Genomic DNA, 15,509 nt, shown 5'->3' on the forward strand with positions numbered 1-15,509 from the left:
TGAACTGGTTAGTATCTAAGCAAATTCAAGTTTTAGCGCACCGCCACGTGTTCCTGCTTCCTTTGCCTGAGTGTACCAAGTCACTCGCATAACACTATTTTAAAGTGAACTACCTACGTGACGTCGCACAGCACAGAAGTCTGCGCGTTCATATAATCGAGCGTATATATGTCAATGGTCGTGTCCTCTAGCAGTAGCATTGAGGTGCACACCGCAGAATTGATTGGCTGTGGCACCTGTTGTGAATGTCGGCGAACCGGAAAGAATATTAGTACAAACAGTATAATTAAAACTGCTATGTTCTAAGCACCAACAACAGTGCCTAGAAAGCGCCGATTCCTTTTATTGCACGCCTTGTAGCTTCCTAATGTATATCATTTGTGTGTGAAGTTTACTGTTTTTGTGTAAAAATTGCAAAACACGAGAAACGCGTGCCATTATCGCCTTAATAGGTTGTCACCTTCGGTGCTTCTGTGTAGTATTCAAAAAGATAAAATAATATTAATATTATATGGATGACAATGCCTTCTTAGAAGAAGCCAACAGACCGTGGCACAAAGGAAAGGACAGCGGAAATTATTTGTAGTTTTGATTGAAGTGGAGGAAATTTTAACTAATTTGTATAAATGGAAATGAAACTCGATGAAAAGAGCACTGGCTGCAGGTGTCATACAAGCCTTTGTCCTCACGTTGGCATTTGTCCATCGACTTTCTTGAGTATTTATGTATTTGTATGTGTCCCTGTGAAAGCTTGAGATCAGGCATTGTTGTTGAGACACCCGAGTGTCGTCATCATATTCAATGTTGTTGTGCACCTCCATGCATAGCTGGGCATACTCTCTTACAAGCGCATTTTTTTCTTGCAGATGTAGGCAGTGCGCAAAGTTCTAGCTGTGGTGGCGTTGCACATTAGTTATGAAACAGAATATGGCAGAGGCTTCAACAAAATTAAGTTGAAGTTTTCCTTTGTGTGGTAGTAGCACATAAGAGATGTTCGAACAAATTTGAAGGACGATTTTATGCATCATGTCGACAAAAGGAATGAACCAATATTGAAAAGTTGTGTGCATAATTTTCCATTGAAAGCACTGCCTAGACACCATTGTCCAACCGGAAATTTATTTATTTATTTCAAGATTACTGCCAGCCTCTTGTTAGAGGCCTTAAGCAGGAGTGGTTACATACATGACGAACAAGACTGAGTACAAGGTGTGAAGCGTGAGCAAAATCAAATGGCACTGAATTTGAAAATATAAGCAGCGTGTCATTTGCGAAAACGTAGCAATTAGCGCTAAAAATGTGAAATTATTCCAGAAGACAATGTAAACTGCTCTTAGCGCCAAGTTCACAAACACTTAAGAGACAGAAAAACTAAACTAGAATAATATAAGCATACCATGCGTGGTAAACGATTACAGAACATACATCCTGTCGGACAAATATAATGTGGTAGTGTGTAAAAATGTGTAGCCGTGGCAGAAGCATCAGAAAACACGTGCGTTCAGCTATGTGGAAGGACAAGCAGAAAAGAAAAGAAAAAAAGGAAAGGAGGGCAGGGATGTACCCCGGTCATTTACACAATTTCTTTGAGCAGCTTTAAGAATTATTCGATGGTGTCGCAGGCAACCACCGCAGCAGGAAGTACATTCCATTCCCTAATGGTTCGGGGAAAATATGAATTTCTAAAGGCTTCTGTTTTGCAGTAGTAATCTTTAAGCTGCTTAGCGCGGCTAGACCGAGTTGATCGACGAGTTAGAGGCTCGGTATACGTGTCCTTGTCGATGCCCAATTTTCCATGATAGAGCAGATACATGTACTTTAATCGTTCTTTAAATCGCCGTTTTTGCAGGGTAACCAGTTCTGCTGTTTCGAGCATAGCACTTGGTGATGCATACCGGCTGAAGGAATTGAATACAAATCTGATCGCCTTTCTCTGAATTTTTTCCACCTTTTTTATGTTAATATCGCTATGTGGATCCCAGACGACAGACCCATACTCAAGAATCGGGCGGATGAAAGTTTTGTAAGCTAGTAGCTTTATCTCATGGGGTGAATTTCTTAAGCAACGCCTCAAGTAACCAAGCTTCTGCATGGCTTTCTTTTCTATGTATGACACGTGCTCATTCCATTTTAAATCCGAGCTGATAACTACACCCAAATATTTATAGCTTGTCACGCGGTCTAAAATTTGCCCATCGATCGAATACCGGTTGTTTAAAGGGTGTCGTTTCCGCGTCACGGTCATCGCTACAGTTTTTTTCGCATTGATTTTCATTTGCCATGTGCTGCACCATGATTGCACTGTAGACAGCGAGGTATTTAACAGCGATTGGTCAGCGGGACTACGGATTTCTTTATATAAAACGCAATCGTCAGCAAACAATTTTATTTTAACTGGCAATTCCTGTGCAATATCATTGATGAAAATTAAGAAAAATAAGGGCCCAAGCACTGATCCCTGTGGGATTCCGGATAGTACAGGTCTTGAACGTGAATGTGTTCCGTCTATGTTTACAGTTTGTCGTCTCGAAGTAAGGTATGCTTGAATCCAAGAAAGAAGGGACTCATTTTTAAGTATAGGTTTCAATTTTATCATGAGTTTGGTATGTGATACCCGGTCAAACGCTTTCTCGAAATCTAGAAAAATAATATCAATTTGCCCTTGCTCATCCAGAATAGCGGCGAAATCATGAATGGTTTCTATAAGCTGAGTAGTAGTTGAAAGCCCTTTACGAAATCCATGCTGCCTGGGGTCAAGAAAACCATGAAGCTCAAGATAATCTGTTAGATGTTTAAATATAATGTGTTCAAGAAGTTTGAAACATGTGCAGAGTATAGAAATGGGTCGATAGGAAGAAAGCAGCGATGGGTCTCCTCCTTTTGGCACTGGAACAATCTTTCCAAACTTCCAGTCATGAGGCAACTCGGATAGTTGTAACGACTTATTAAAAATCACACATAAGAATTTAGAGCACCACTCGGCATACCGGAATAGGAATGTGTTGGGTATCGCATCGACGCCAGAAGATTTTTTTGTATCAATGTTAAGTAGAAGCTTTAGAACACCTTCTTCCGTTATTATAATATTACTAATAGGTGGAACGCTTTGCAATGTCGAAAATATGGGTTTTTCACCGTTATCAACTGTAAATACGGAACAGAAAAAGTTGTTGAGCGATTCTGCAACTTGTAATTTCTCCGATACTGTTTCACCATTAATGCAAAGGGTGGGCATGGTTTTTGATTTTGAAGAAAAATGCCGCCAGAATTTTGCAGGGGACGAAAGGAGAAATTGTTTCATAGTGACATTGTGGTAGTAGTCTTTTGCTTTTTTAATGTTTTGGCTTAAATGAGTGCACAGCGCTGAAAGTTTGCGCATGTGACTTTCAGAGGGGTGCTTCCGCAGTTGTTTTCTTGTCTTCTTCGCCTTGCGTTCCAAGCGTACAATTTCTTTTGTTATCCATGGGCGGGTTTTGCGGACAGTGATTGCTTTAGCCGGTACGAAGTTATTCACGCATTGCAACACAAGATCTTTAAAGTATTGCCAAATATCCTCTACAGAGCATAAAGCAGACTGGGAGAGGGAAACAAAGTTGGAAAAAGATAAGTCCAGAGCATCTAATATGCGTACATCATCTGCTTGTGAGAAAACAAGCACTGAGCGCTTTTCATGCTGAACCCCAGCGACATGGCCCAAACACATCGTAAGACATACTATTCTGTGATCTGATATGCCGCTGACGACGCTAAGTCCCGTAACCCGAGGAAGCATACTTCTGCTAACCAAAAAAAGATCCAAGATAGATTCTGAGTCGTTATGTATGCGTGTAGGTTGCTTTACTAATTGCGTTAGGTCATGATACATTAAAAGATCAACAAATGGTTCAGCGATTTGTGCACCTGGCTGGGGAAATTCACCGTCCCATACCACTGATGGAAAATTAAAATCACCGCCCAGTAGTATATTGCAGGCTGAAGCTCTGCATGAGCAGAGAAATTCATTAAGTTGGTCGCTGAAACTGCTGTCTGTGTTAGGAGGGCGGTAAAATCCCCCGATAATGAAAGTGTTGTTAACAGTATGCACTTTTGCGAGGACACATTCAACTCCAGGAATGTCTGCCAACCTTTCTACGTGCAAAGATTCCTGGAAAATGATGGCGACCCCGCCCCCTCTCGAAATTCTATCTTTACGGAAGATTTTATAGCCGTTAGGTGCTATTTCTTTGTCACTGACATCAGGTTGCAGCCATGATTCTGTAATAATTACAATATGCGGCCTGTACGCAAGGATTATGCTTTCAAGCTCGGAGGACTTGCCCACTATGCTGCGGGCGTTCAGGTTCAAGCACAAAAAACCGCCTGTGTCATTTTTATCGATTCATTGGTTTGCTGCCGCTGCATTTTCGGGTCTGCCTGAGAGGACCATCTTTCTCTGTTCGCTTTCCCAGTTGAACCATTCGCCGTCGACCTTAACTTTGTCGTAAACAAGTTTCACCTTCTTGCCCGCCCTTCTAGCGTCAGAAGTACTCTGCCATAGCATTTTCCTTTTGTACCTAGTGGCTGCCGAGAAGTCCTCAGAGATTGAAATAGATTTGCCCTTCAATTTGTAAGAATTCCTTAAAACACTTGCCTTTTCTTTGTGATCGAAAAATTTTACAATTACAGGACGCGTTTTACCGTGCTGTTTTCGTCCTATTCTGTGTGTTCTTTCAATTGAACGGGCTTCAACACCTAAAATATCATTAAATATTGTCGCCACACGCGCTGAAGGACCATTTGTTTCATCATCATCAGGAACACCGAAAATAAGCAGGTTGTTTCGGCGACTCCGGTCCTCCAAGTCTATGAGCTTACGCTCCAAGCATATCACAGTTTTTTCGAGGCCAGTGATCTGGCTGGTAAGTTGTATAATTAAAGAAGCCGATTCTTCAACTGTTTTTAGTTTTGACTCGATTCCGTCAAGTCTCTTCTGAATGTTATTCTGACCATCCCGTAACTGAGCCAAGAGTTCCGTAGTGGTAGGACCGGGATTCGACTCAACATCGCCGCAGAGAATTAACAGGGACAAAAGAAAATCTTTCGCAACAGAAAGAAATACATAACAGCCATGAGGGCACGTCAGCTGGATGAAGCACGGATCACTAGATTTAACTGTAGAAAATTTGTTACTGACCTGCATGTAAAAAAGAAATGGTTTGGCCATATTGCGGATCCGATTCCAGCTGACGTGCCCACTGACTGAGAGCGGGTGCAACGGGGTTCTTATACGCGCATCCGCCGAGGTAGAGTGCGCTGTGTGCCGTGACGTCCAGGCTTCCTTGTAGAAATCCGGTGCGCATGCGTTGTCTCGAGCGCCATGTGCGAAGTTCTCGAAGCTTGTCAATCCTTGCGATATGCTGGCCTTCGTTGCCGCACCGAACAGAAGTATCTGCATGTAAAAAAGAAATGGTTTGGCCATATTGCGGATCCGATTCCAGCTGACGTGCCCACTCTACCTATTATGCTACCTATTAAGAAAGCAGTCTTCGTATGTTGATCTAAGAAAGAAAAAGTAATCATCTAAACGGTGACACAAACTTATTGCAAATTTTTACACATAATTGGTCATTCTGGCTGTAGGGAGAGGATGTCACTTTTGTTTACATATACATTTAGCACTCACGATTTCCTACAACATTAAATCCATAACTGTAAAGCTTTGCAAAAGGTAACCTGCACTGCAAGCAAGTCGTTAATATGAGCATAATTTTGATACTGCTGTTGTATATGGGTGTGTGGTAAAATCAGTTGTCACTGCAATATATATATAGTATGTTTCTTTTCTCTTCCCAGGATGTGCCTCTCTATCCGGAAGCAACAATTTCAAAACGTCAATCTCTCGTTATGGTGATAGCCCACAGCCTGCGGCATCATTCGTCCAAGGAGGCAACGGAGAGCCTTCTAAAAATTATCGATGCCCAATTGCCAGCAGGTGCAACTTTCCCAAACACAAAGCATCTTTTCTTCACGAACTTCTCCTCTGTGCTTGAGTGTGAACGTACAACACAGGCTTGTTGTCCAGAATGTAGTAAGTATCTTGTTTCACTACCATGTGCTACTGCTGATATAAGGTGCTCGCAGTGCACTACTAAGCACAGAATTTCTAGTCTTATAGAGTCGGGCTCATTTTTCCTTACTCTTAATCTCGATGCCCAGATCAAAGAGCTGTTATGAAGTGGCATGCTTCCACAAAAGCAAAAGGCTCCTTCGTATGATGTTGAAGACATCACACAGAGCACGGATTACACCACTTTGCCCATGACAGATGATGATATATCTTTTACATGGAACACAGTTGGTGTGCCCCTTTTTAGATCATCTGGTCAAAGTGTGTGGCCCCTGATACTGCAAGTCAATGAACTTCCCTTCAAAGAAAGGGTCCAGAAGCTTCTGCTTTTTGGCCTGTGGTTTAGCTGTAGCAAACCAAATGTGAACACAATTTTAATACCATATGTTGATACAATGAACCGCCTCTCTTCTGAAGGAATTTCTGGGAAAACTACGACAGGCATGGCTAAGACATGTCGTGCATACCTAGGCCCATGCACTGCTGACACAGTTGCACGTTGTCTTGTCATGAACATCACACAGTTCAATGGTGCTCATGGCTGTGCGTGGTGGGAGCATAGGGGAGAGGTCGTTACCAAGGGTAAAGGGCACACGGGTTTATCCCATTGAAGAGGCTGCACCGAGGCTAAGAACACAAAGGAGTTTTGAAAGGCATGTGGAACAGGCACATCGAAGGGGGAGCCATCTTGTGCAATCAAGGGCGCAAGTGTTTTGTTTTTCATGGCATTTTTTAAATTTCCATGTTCATTCGTAGTAGACTATATGCATGCAGTCTGCAATGGATTTGTTAGGACGAAAACTTTCATGTGGCTTAGCCACAAAAGACAAGCAGAGTTTAGTCTTGGATCCCATCTCAGAGCAACTGATGAAAGATTAAGTCAGCAGATGCCCATCTGGGAAACTCTAGGCTGCCCCGTTCGCTTCTAGAAATGAAGTTCTGGAAGGCCTATGAATGGCGCGACTGGCTTCTTTTTTTTTCTCCAGTCGTACTTAAGGGTTTCCTACAAAGAAATTACTACAAAAACTGGACAATGTTTGTGGCACTGATGCACTTCTGTTTGCAACCATCCATTCCGCTGGACAGAACTGCAGAAGTGAAGGAGCTGCTTGTACGCTTCTTAATGGATTATCAAGAACTGTATGGAAGAGAGTGCATGTCTTATAATGCGCACATTCTAGTTCATATGGTAGACAATGTCAGCCAGTGGGGGACTTTGTGGGGCTTCTCAGCATACCCTTTCGAATCGATGAATGGGAGGCTACTCCGCCTTGTAAGCGGCACAAGGTACGCCCATGCACAAATTGGAGACAAGTTTTCTACCTTGATGTCCCTTCCTCAAGTTGTCGCCAAGAATAACAAGTGGCAAAGTGCTGACCTGCGGTAACTTGTTAGGTCACTCGTTAAAGGCTACAACCTCAAAAAGAAGTGCACAAAAAAGGGAGCTGTAGTGCTGTATGGAAAAGGGAGCCAGGAAGGAGGCACTGTCATGTATAAGAAAGCAGCAGTTGGTGCATTCACTTACTGTGTGGCTACACAGGGCAAGTCGAGACGGAGAAATTGTTTTGTTGTTTCTAGCGCATGTGTCTTTGGACAGGTGGTGAATATTTTCACAAATCATAATGAGAAGCCGTGTTCCCGTGTCTTATTCAAGATAAAGAAACTGCATGTTGTCGACATTTGTCTTTCCTGTTTGGTTGACTGTCAGTCAGTCTATTTTGTCTCTGTTGAGGAAACAAATGAAAATGCCATAGTAAGTGCATTTGACATCAAAAAGTGCATGGTTCCTTGCTCCTCAGGAAAAACAGTCTGGTCTGCAGTTCACGAGGGGTATGTGTTAGAATCAAATTGAAATGTGTGAGTCTGGTTACTTTGACTGCTTTTATGCAGGTTAATTGCTTTTTTGAATTATTTTTATTGTGTATAGTTTACATTCACTAAAGGTCTGAACAAGCTGCTTGTAAATTTAGCACATACAGCAAACTCCCTTAAGACGAACATTCTTAAGCCAAATGTTGAGATATGCTAAGCAAGTGCAAGTGCTGAGTTGGTTTCCCATATAGATACCACGGAAAAAGGTTTTGTTTAACATGAATATCTCATTTGGTTAAGCCGAACTTCCATAGCCATCACGTTCTTGGCTCAACAAAAGACTGTCGTGATCATTGGAACTACGTAGTGTTTCTTTCTGCGTGAACGAGTGACAACGATAATGTGAAAGCCTTGGAGGTGGCTTTTGAGGCTGAAAGACAAGGTGATGACAGAACCAAGAGTCGCAGAAACTATTGGGATTCACACTTGATGCAGCTAATCAATTCTCTGTATATTGTGGTGCACTTATTTTAATATGAGGCCACGAGCAGATTTTTGATAAAGGTCTGTAACATGTCAGCTCTTTAGAATAGCACCAATGTTAGTAAAGCTCCAGCAACCAAAATTTAATGGTTAACGTAAGAGTTCATAGAACAATCATGTGGAATATGCTAGCACAGTCAATGTCTTCTTTTGTATCTGCCTCTTGATTTAAAAGTTTCTGTGTGCCTATAATAGTGCAACTTCTTTTGTGTGATCGTCCTCTATTAAGACAGACAGGTTGGGGGTATTCTGTAAGAGCCCACCTAGTGGACTGTCCGTTTTGGCCGCTGCTGATTGGAAGCACCTGTACGAGCAAGGACGAGACGAGCAACCCCAACCAATCAGAAGCGGCCGAAATGGGCCGTCCACTAGCTGGACTCCTGCAGAATACGTCCCCATCATTTCGTTGTCCCTTCGAGTTCATGGTAATGGCAGTCTGCCGTAGTTGCGCTTCAAGGTGTCAAAAGTTGCTTTTGATTACACATTTTAACTTTAAGCCTTTCACTGCTGTTTTCGCTCTTCCTGCTTCTCCCCAGCCCCTGTCGGGTTTTTCATGTGTTGGTTCAGGAGACACTTCATTCTGTGTAGAAGCTGGTTCTTCATCGTTGCTTTCTGCAAATTCAGAATTCGTAAGCAATTTATGTTCATTTCTTGATATGGGAACACAGATATGCAAAACAGTGAAACACGAAAAACAACCCACATGGCAGATCCCGACTGGAAGGGTGCGTCAGTTGCGTGCATGGGCAGCCTTCTAATTGGTTGTAGCGACAAGCTTTTCCTTTTTCTTTTTTTGGCAATGGTGGCCTTTCGTTTAGGTTTAAAGAATGTACTGAAAATAGAGAAAGTTTTGACTAAGTGTCCTGCAACACATGATGGAAGCCCATCCAATCCTCTTTAATGCAAGCACATACAGTTGCAGAATAGGATTTGCAAAATGGTATGCATAATGTGCAAAATGTAGTTTGAGTATGTTTCACTGTTGCAACGTATGAATAAGAAATACAAAAATAGATTCAAAAATAGCATGTGCTCGGCTATAATTTCATCGATGCAATCAATTATACAGTATGCGTAAACAATAATGTGAAAAGTCAGTTGTTCATAGCAGCGAAAAATTCATTGTAGGTAAGGAAATCATAATGAGGCAACAACACAGATATATTACCTCTCTCCCAATAGTAAAATCTTTAAATGCTGATAAGCCTGGTAAGCAGTTAAATTTCTCTAAGTGGACATTTTTTTCTGGACAGGCATTTAATGTACGTGGTATAACGACTAAGCTTTTGAAAGCTGTGATTTATCCGTCTTATCAAATTCCTGTACACACAAAAATCGTAGAATGTGCGCCTCTTTGTTCTAGTGTCTGTTTTTGCGTACCTGTATTTCCAGCAATTAATCCCTGCTAACTTGCTCAGCTTGCTGTTCTTCATAAATTGCTTTAGCTGCCGAAACGCAGATGGACCTGCCACATTAGCATGCCCATCCAGTCATCCTATGGTTTCCCTGCCAATCCTCAGTCCCTGCCAGGTTTTGACGTTATTATCATTCTTTCGGCACTTCTCGCATTCTGCAGTACATACCTAACCTCTTTCACACCATTTTGGGCCACATCGTTTGTGGCTGAATAGGCAACCTTGGCCATTGGGTATGTGCACCTGTGCGTGTGGCATTCTTTGCCAGTGCTCCAGACTGGCTATGCGCCACATGGTAGGTGCCCGGATAGACGAGCAAGAGGCAAGAAGTGAAAAAGTTAACATGAAAAGTCACTCAGTGTGCAGAACGTGAACAGAATGGGACCAGTGTGTGCATTGCGCAGGGAGCGTTGAACTACAGAGAAGGGAAGAACTTGGAAGCATGGCACGTCACTACATTGCTCGAATGCTAATTGCATAAATATAGAATACGATAGATGGGTTCTAGGTGATTTTTTTCTTGTGCATATAGGTATCAGCAGACATAGCATGTGACATAAAAGCTGCTTCTTTACCGTTGCTTCCTCCAAATTCAGAATGTGTAAACTGTTCCATAAACTCCTTTGTCCATTTAACTGCAGACAGAGTAGCTTCACTGGCTCCCCATGGCTGCCGAGACAGCGACAAAGCGCCAAAACATGTGCTTCATTTGCTGTCAGCAGCTCAGCTTACAAGTTTTGTGCGTTTCAATTGGTAATGACTTCTCCATAGATGAGGCAATGGGTACCCAATCTTCTTGTTTGCCCCAGTTGTTTCATGAGAAGCGGGGAGTGCACTCAAAATGCAAAGTGAATATACTCGGGAGAAGCAAAGGCTGCGTAATGGTGGATTTACAAGTAATATCAGGAGTGGCAGTGTGAGGGTTAAGAAGCTGTTAGAAATTATGTGAAAGATAATATAATTTTTTCTCCACACTGAGCTTCTTTTGCAATCATGTAACAGTACTTCTGAGGAGAAACTTAAGCTTGTTATAATGCATAGTTATGACATCATTCACAACTATCTTCTGCAACTATAATTTGGATATCTATGGCACATCTCAAGAAAAATTTCATGTTGCACAATAATATATCTCAATGACACTTACTTGTGTAGTGCCTTAAAAGTGTAGTGTTTAGTGCCTACTGAGTGTCTACACAATAATTGTTCATGTAGGCTGTAGTGATCAAATAAAGTCGCAAGATGGTTTTAACATTTGTGTAGTGCTTAAAGCCAGGATTTTCTTGGTTCTGTGTTGTAGCTGCGAGCACGACTTCTGTTATGAAGTTTGCAAGCACACTAATTAGTGCAGGCATCACTTATTAGTGTTACCAATGTATGTCGTATAGTCAGATTTCCTGCCAAAGCTTATTTTGGGAATTTCTAGTCTCTATCAGTGCCAATCAGTATGTGATGCACCTTGTATGTTGTATGTGCATTTGGAATGTCAGCACAGGTTAATATGTAAGGTGTTATTGTGCTAGTCAAGTCATCTGTTATTGAAACCAGGAAACATTGCAGTGGTCATTATATATATTGCTATATGTTCTCCTACATGCTCTGTATATAATGTAGCATTATTTGAGATTTTAAATTATTTTTCTTGAAGTAGGTTTTAGTATTTGTTACTTTGCATACTTTATGCAATGGGTGCGTGTGTTTTATTTTGAAGGGTATCCATTGGATGTATAGCAATGATAATGAACAAAGTGGATCTTAAGCTTCTAGTATTGTCTTCGGCTGTAATCATATTTTTGTTGCTATGATTTGTTTATTTAAATGATGTCCACAGTGTTTAGGTGTCCTATGTAACGTCAAACTGCTCTTGCGGAAATTACTGCTCCTGTGTGGCAACATAGAAACGAATCCAGGACCTACCGTAGACCAAACCACAAGCTCGTTAAAGGAAATCGCTGTGGATATTAAACTCTTCAAGGAAAAGCGGCTTGCTGACATGAACATAGATAAATAACTAGATGCCTTAAGACTCGAAGAGAGAGTTGGCTTGTGTCAAGAGGAAATTGTCAACATGAAGCGCACATATGAAAGCTTGGAAAGGAAAGTCGACGACCTAGATAATCGTATTTAGGCAATCCAATTTAATTCTTTATGGAGTACCAGAAATTGACGGAGAGACAAGTGAAATTCTCGAACAGACAGTGAACAAAACTGTTCTTCAGGACACTCTCGGCTTAAATCCGGTCACTATTGAACGCATACATCGTCTAGGAAGAGCAGAACGGTACAAGAATAGGCCAGTAATTTTCAAGCTGCTAGATTTCAGGCAGGAATCCGCCATACTTAAAAAAGGTTATAAACTGAAAAGTACCAACTTCTGAATCGGAGTAGATTTTTCACCCAGAATCAGAGATGTCAGAAGGAAGTTGTGGAATGGCGCCAAAGAAAACCACGAGAAGAGCGATGAAGTATCACTAGCATTTGATAAACTGTTCACTAGCTACCAAGCCTACTTTTGGGACGTTGAAAAGAGCGACAAAGTTCCTCTCCAAAAAAAAGGACGAGGTACCACTAAGGCTGCAAACTCGCCAAACTCGTCAACAAGTAAAATTAAAGCTCTAACCGTTTTGAATGTTAACGCGAGAAGCATTCTGAACAATATAGAAGCTCCGGAAAATCTCCTACTGGAACATGCTCCTGTAATATTAGGGGTTATGGAAACATGGCTTTCTCCTAAAATATTTGATTTTGAGCTTGTTCCTGCCTGTCATGTCATTATTCGCAAATCCTACCTTCCCGTGGTGGTGGCTTTGCTTTACACATTAAAAAATGTCTTTCACATGTATGCCTTTCCGTTGTGACAGATGCAGAGGCCGTTTTCTGCCGGCTTCTTTGCGATGGCACCCCCATATTTGTGGGATGCATTTATCCAAGCCCGTCATCAGGTTAAGAGTGCAGCACCACAATTCAATACTTCATGCAGTATCACGTACGCAGCTCTCACGTCCTACTAATAGGAGACTTTATCATTCCAGACATTGATTGGACTACACTTACCCACACATCGGTTGCCGCGGATGCACTGATAGGCCTAATGTTGAACTTTAACCTTCATCAAATTGTATCATCTCCAACGTGCGCTCATAATACAACTAAAGATATACTTGACTTGATACTTATTAGTCAGCCCTTTCCAATAGACCAGGTACGAACTGATGCAGTTGAGGGCATATCTGACCATAGCATACCTATCTGCTTGCTACCGCTCGGCTTTAGCTTTGCAGATCAACAGTGTGGATCAACTGTAATCGATTTTAAAAAGGCAGACGATAACAGTGTGGTAACCTATCTCGCACATGGGTTTGAATTTTTTTCACAGGTAGCTACGGACGCATCCAGTGATAGTAATACAGAGGATAAGAGCAGATTTGAACCTGAGCCAAAGTAGATTAATAACTTCATACCATGACACTGAGGAAATCAACAGTGAACAATCCTTGGATAACACGTGAAGTGATTCAGGCAAACAGAAGAATAAAAAGGCTGCGCAGGGTGGTGAAAAACACAAAATGTGAGCCTACCATTCGGCACAAACTACACTGCGCAAAAGCAGAGTTCAGACAGAAAACAAGAAATGCCAAACAATACTACTTCAGCGTCACCCTTCCTAGTTTTATTAAAAGCAAACCTAAGAGGTTTTGGAAGCACCTTCGCACTAACAATTCCACGGCTTTGCACACGGGTCCCGAGGAAAGAGAGGAAAAAGCTAATGCATACAATTTTTTCAGCTCAGTTTTCACCACGGATAACGGTATCATCCCTCCCATTTTATCCTTTGGTTCATCAAGCATCAATTGCCTTGAAGTCACAGGTGCAGGAATACTCAACCCACTGCTTAACTTCGATCCTAAAAAAAATCCAGTGGCCCAGACGATATTCCAAACGAGTTTCTTAGAAAATATGTGTAATGGTGTAGTAAGTACCTTGGGCTAATTTTCCGCAAATCACTTACTTTGTCTCAACTACCAGATGACTCGAAAATTACAAAAATAATACCCATTCACAAATCTGGAGATAAATCTTCAGTACCAAATTACCGTCCGATATCTCTTACTAGAACTTCGTGTAAGTTATCCGAACACATTATCCTAAAACACATAACCGTTTTTATTGAGGTTGTCCCCTAATCAGCATGGTTTCCGTAGTAGTTTGTCCACTATTGCCCAAATAACCGAGGTAGTTCATGACCTCACATTTAACGTCAATATACGTGGCCAAATGGACACGGTTTTACTTGATTTATCAAAGGCCTTTGATTGTGTATGTCACTGTAAATTAATCACAAAACTAAGAAGTGTAATCAGAGAGGGATCCGTTCTTTCATGGGTAAAAGATTTTGTTATCAAACCGCTCACAGTTCGTGTTTTACGAAGTCGTTAAATCAGAAACAGTCCCTGTAACTTCAGGAATTTCTCAAGGTTCTATCCTGGGACAACATTATTTTTATTCTTTATAAATAATATTACATCAAACATTACCTGTAGTATCAAATTCTTCGCAGACTGCATTGTGTATAAGGAAATTCACAGCATCACAGACCACCTTAAAGTCAATGCATCCCTCGATAAGTTAGTGAACTGGTGAGCTAAATGGCAAATGTCCATTAGTGTAAAGAAAAATCTGTAACCATTGTAGTAACACGTAAACAGAACCCATCCCAATTCACTTACACTGTTAATGGTAAACTACTAGCAAATGTGGAGCAGCATAAGAATTTGGGCGTTACGTTGACGTCTGACCTCAAATGGGACTCACACATTGCCAACATTACGGCAGTAGCACTAAGCAAGCTGTTCCATGTAAAAAGATTATTATGGCACCCGCGTCTGCAAAACTACTAGCACACACTACATTCGTTAGACCAGTGTTAGAATATGCTAACACAGTTTGGTTCCCTCATTCTCTAACTATTATAACAAAATTGGAGTCAGTACAGCACAAAGCCATAAGATTTGCGTATAACAAGTACAAACTCACAGACTCTCCCACTAACTTTCTAGCTTCTTCTGCTATTAGGAATCTGTCAACACGGACAATGCAGGCGCGTCTCAAATTTTTGTACCAACTACTGCATGACATCTATAAGATAGATGTGCCTAAGTATGTCGCATTTTCACAGTCAAGCCCGACTCCTCATAAGCATAAGTACACAATAACTGATTATTCTTTCAACAATGACTCGTTTGGGTAATTGTTTTTCCACTTACGGTACGCGAATGGAAACGGTTAAATCCCGATGTCACGTAAGCCGAAACGATGTCAGCTTTGACTGCAAAGTTAGAGCATACATCTAACTCTTGCACCATCGCCCTTGCCGCGCAGCCTCTCTCATTTGAACATGAGTTCCCCTTTCTTAGATTCCTGCACTTTTACAATTTACTTCCTTTCCCAATATTGCTGGTGATCGCCGATGAAATGTACACCGGTTGTCTTGGTGTAAGAGATTGCTTATGCTATTGCACATAATTTTCTTCTTGTACTATGACTTGCATGCTTTTTTATTCCATTCCCATTTTGTAAGAGATTGCAGTCCTGTGGCTCGTTGTGCTTCGCTTTTTTATTTTCAATATTATTTT

This window comes from Dermacentor variabilis, chromosome 11 (genome assembly GCF_050947875.1).
Source record: "Dermacentor variabilis isolate Ectoservices chromosome 11, ASM5094787v1, whole genome shotgun sequence".
Classification (NCBI taxonomy): domain Eukaryota; kingdom Metazoa; phylum Arthropoda; class Arachnida; order Ixodida; family Ixodidae; genus Dermacentor; species Dermacentor variabilis.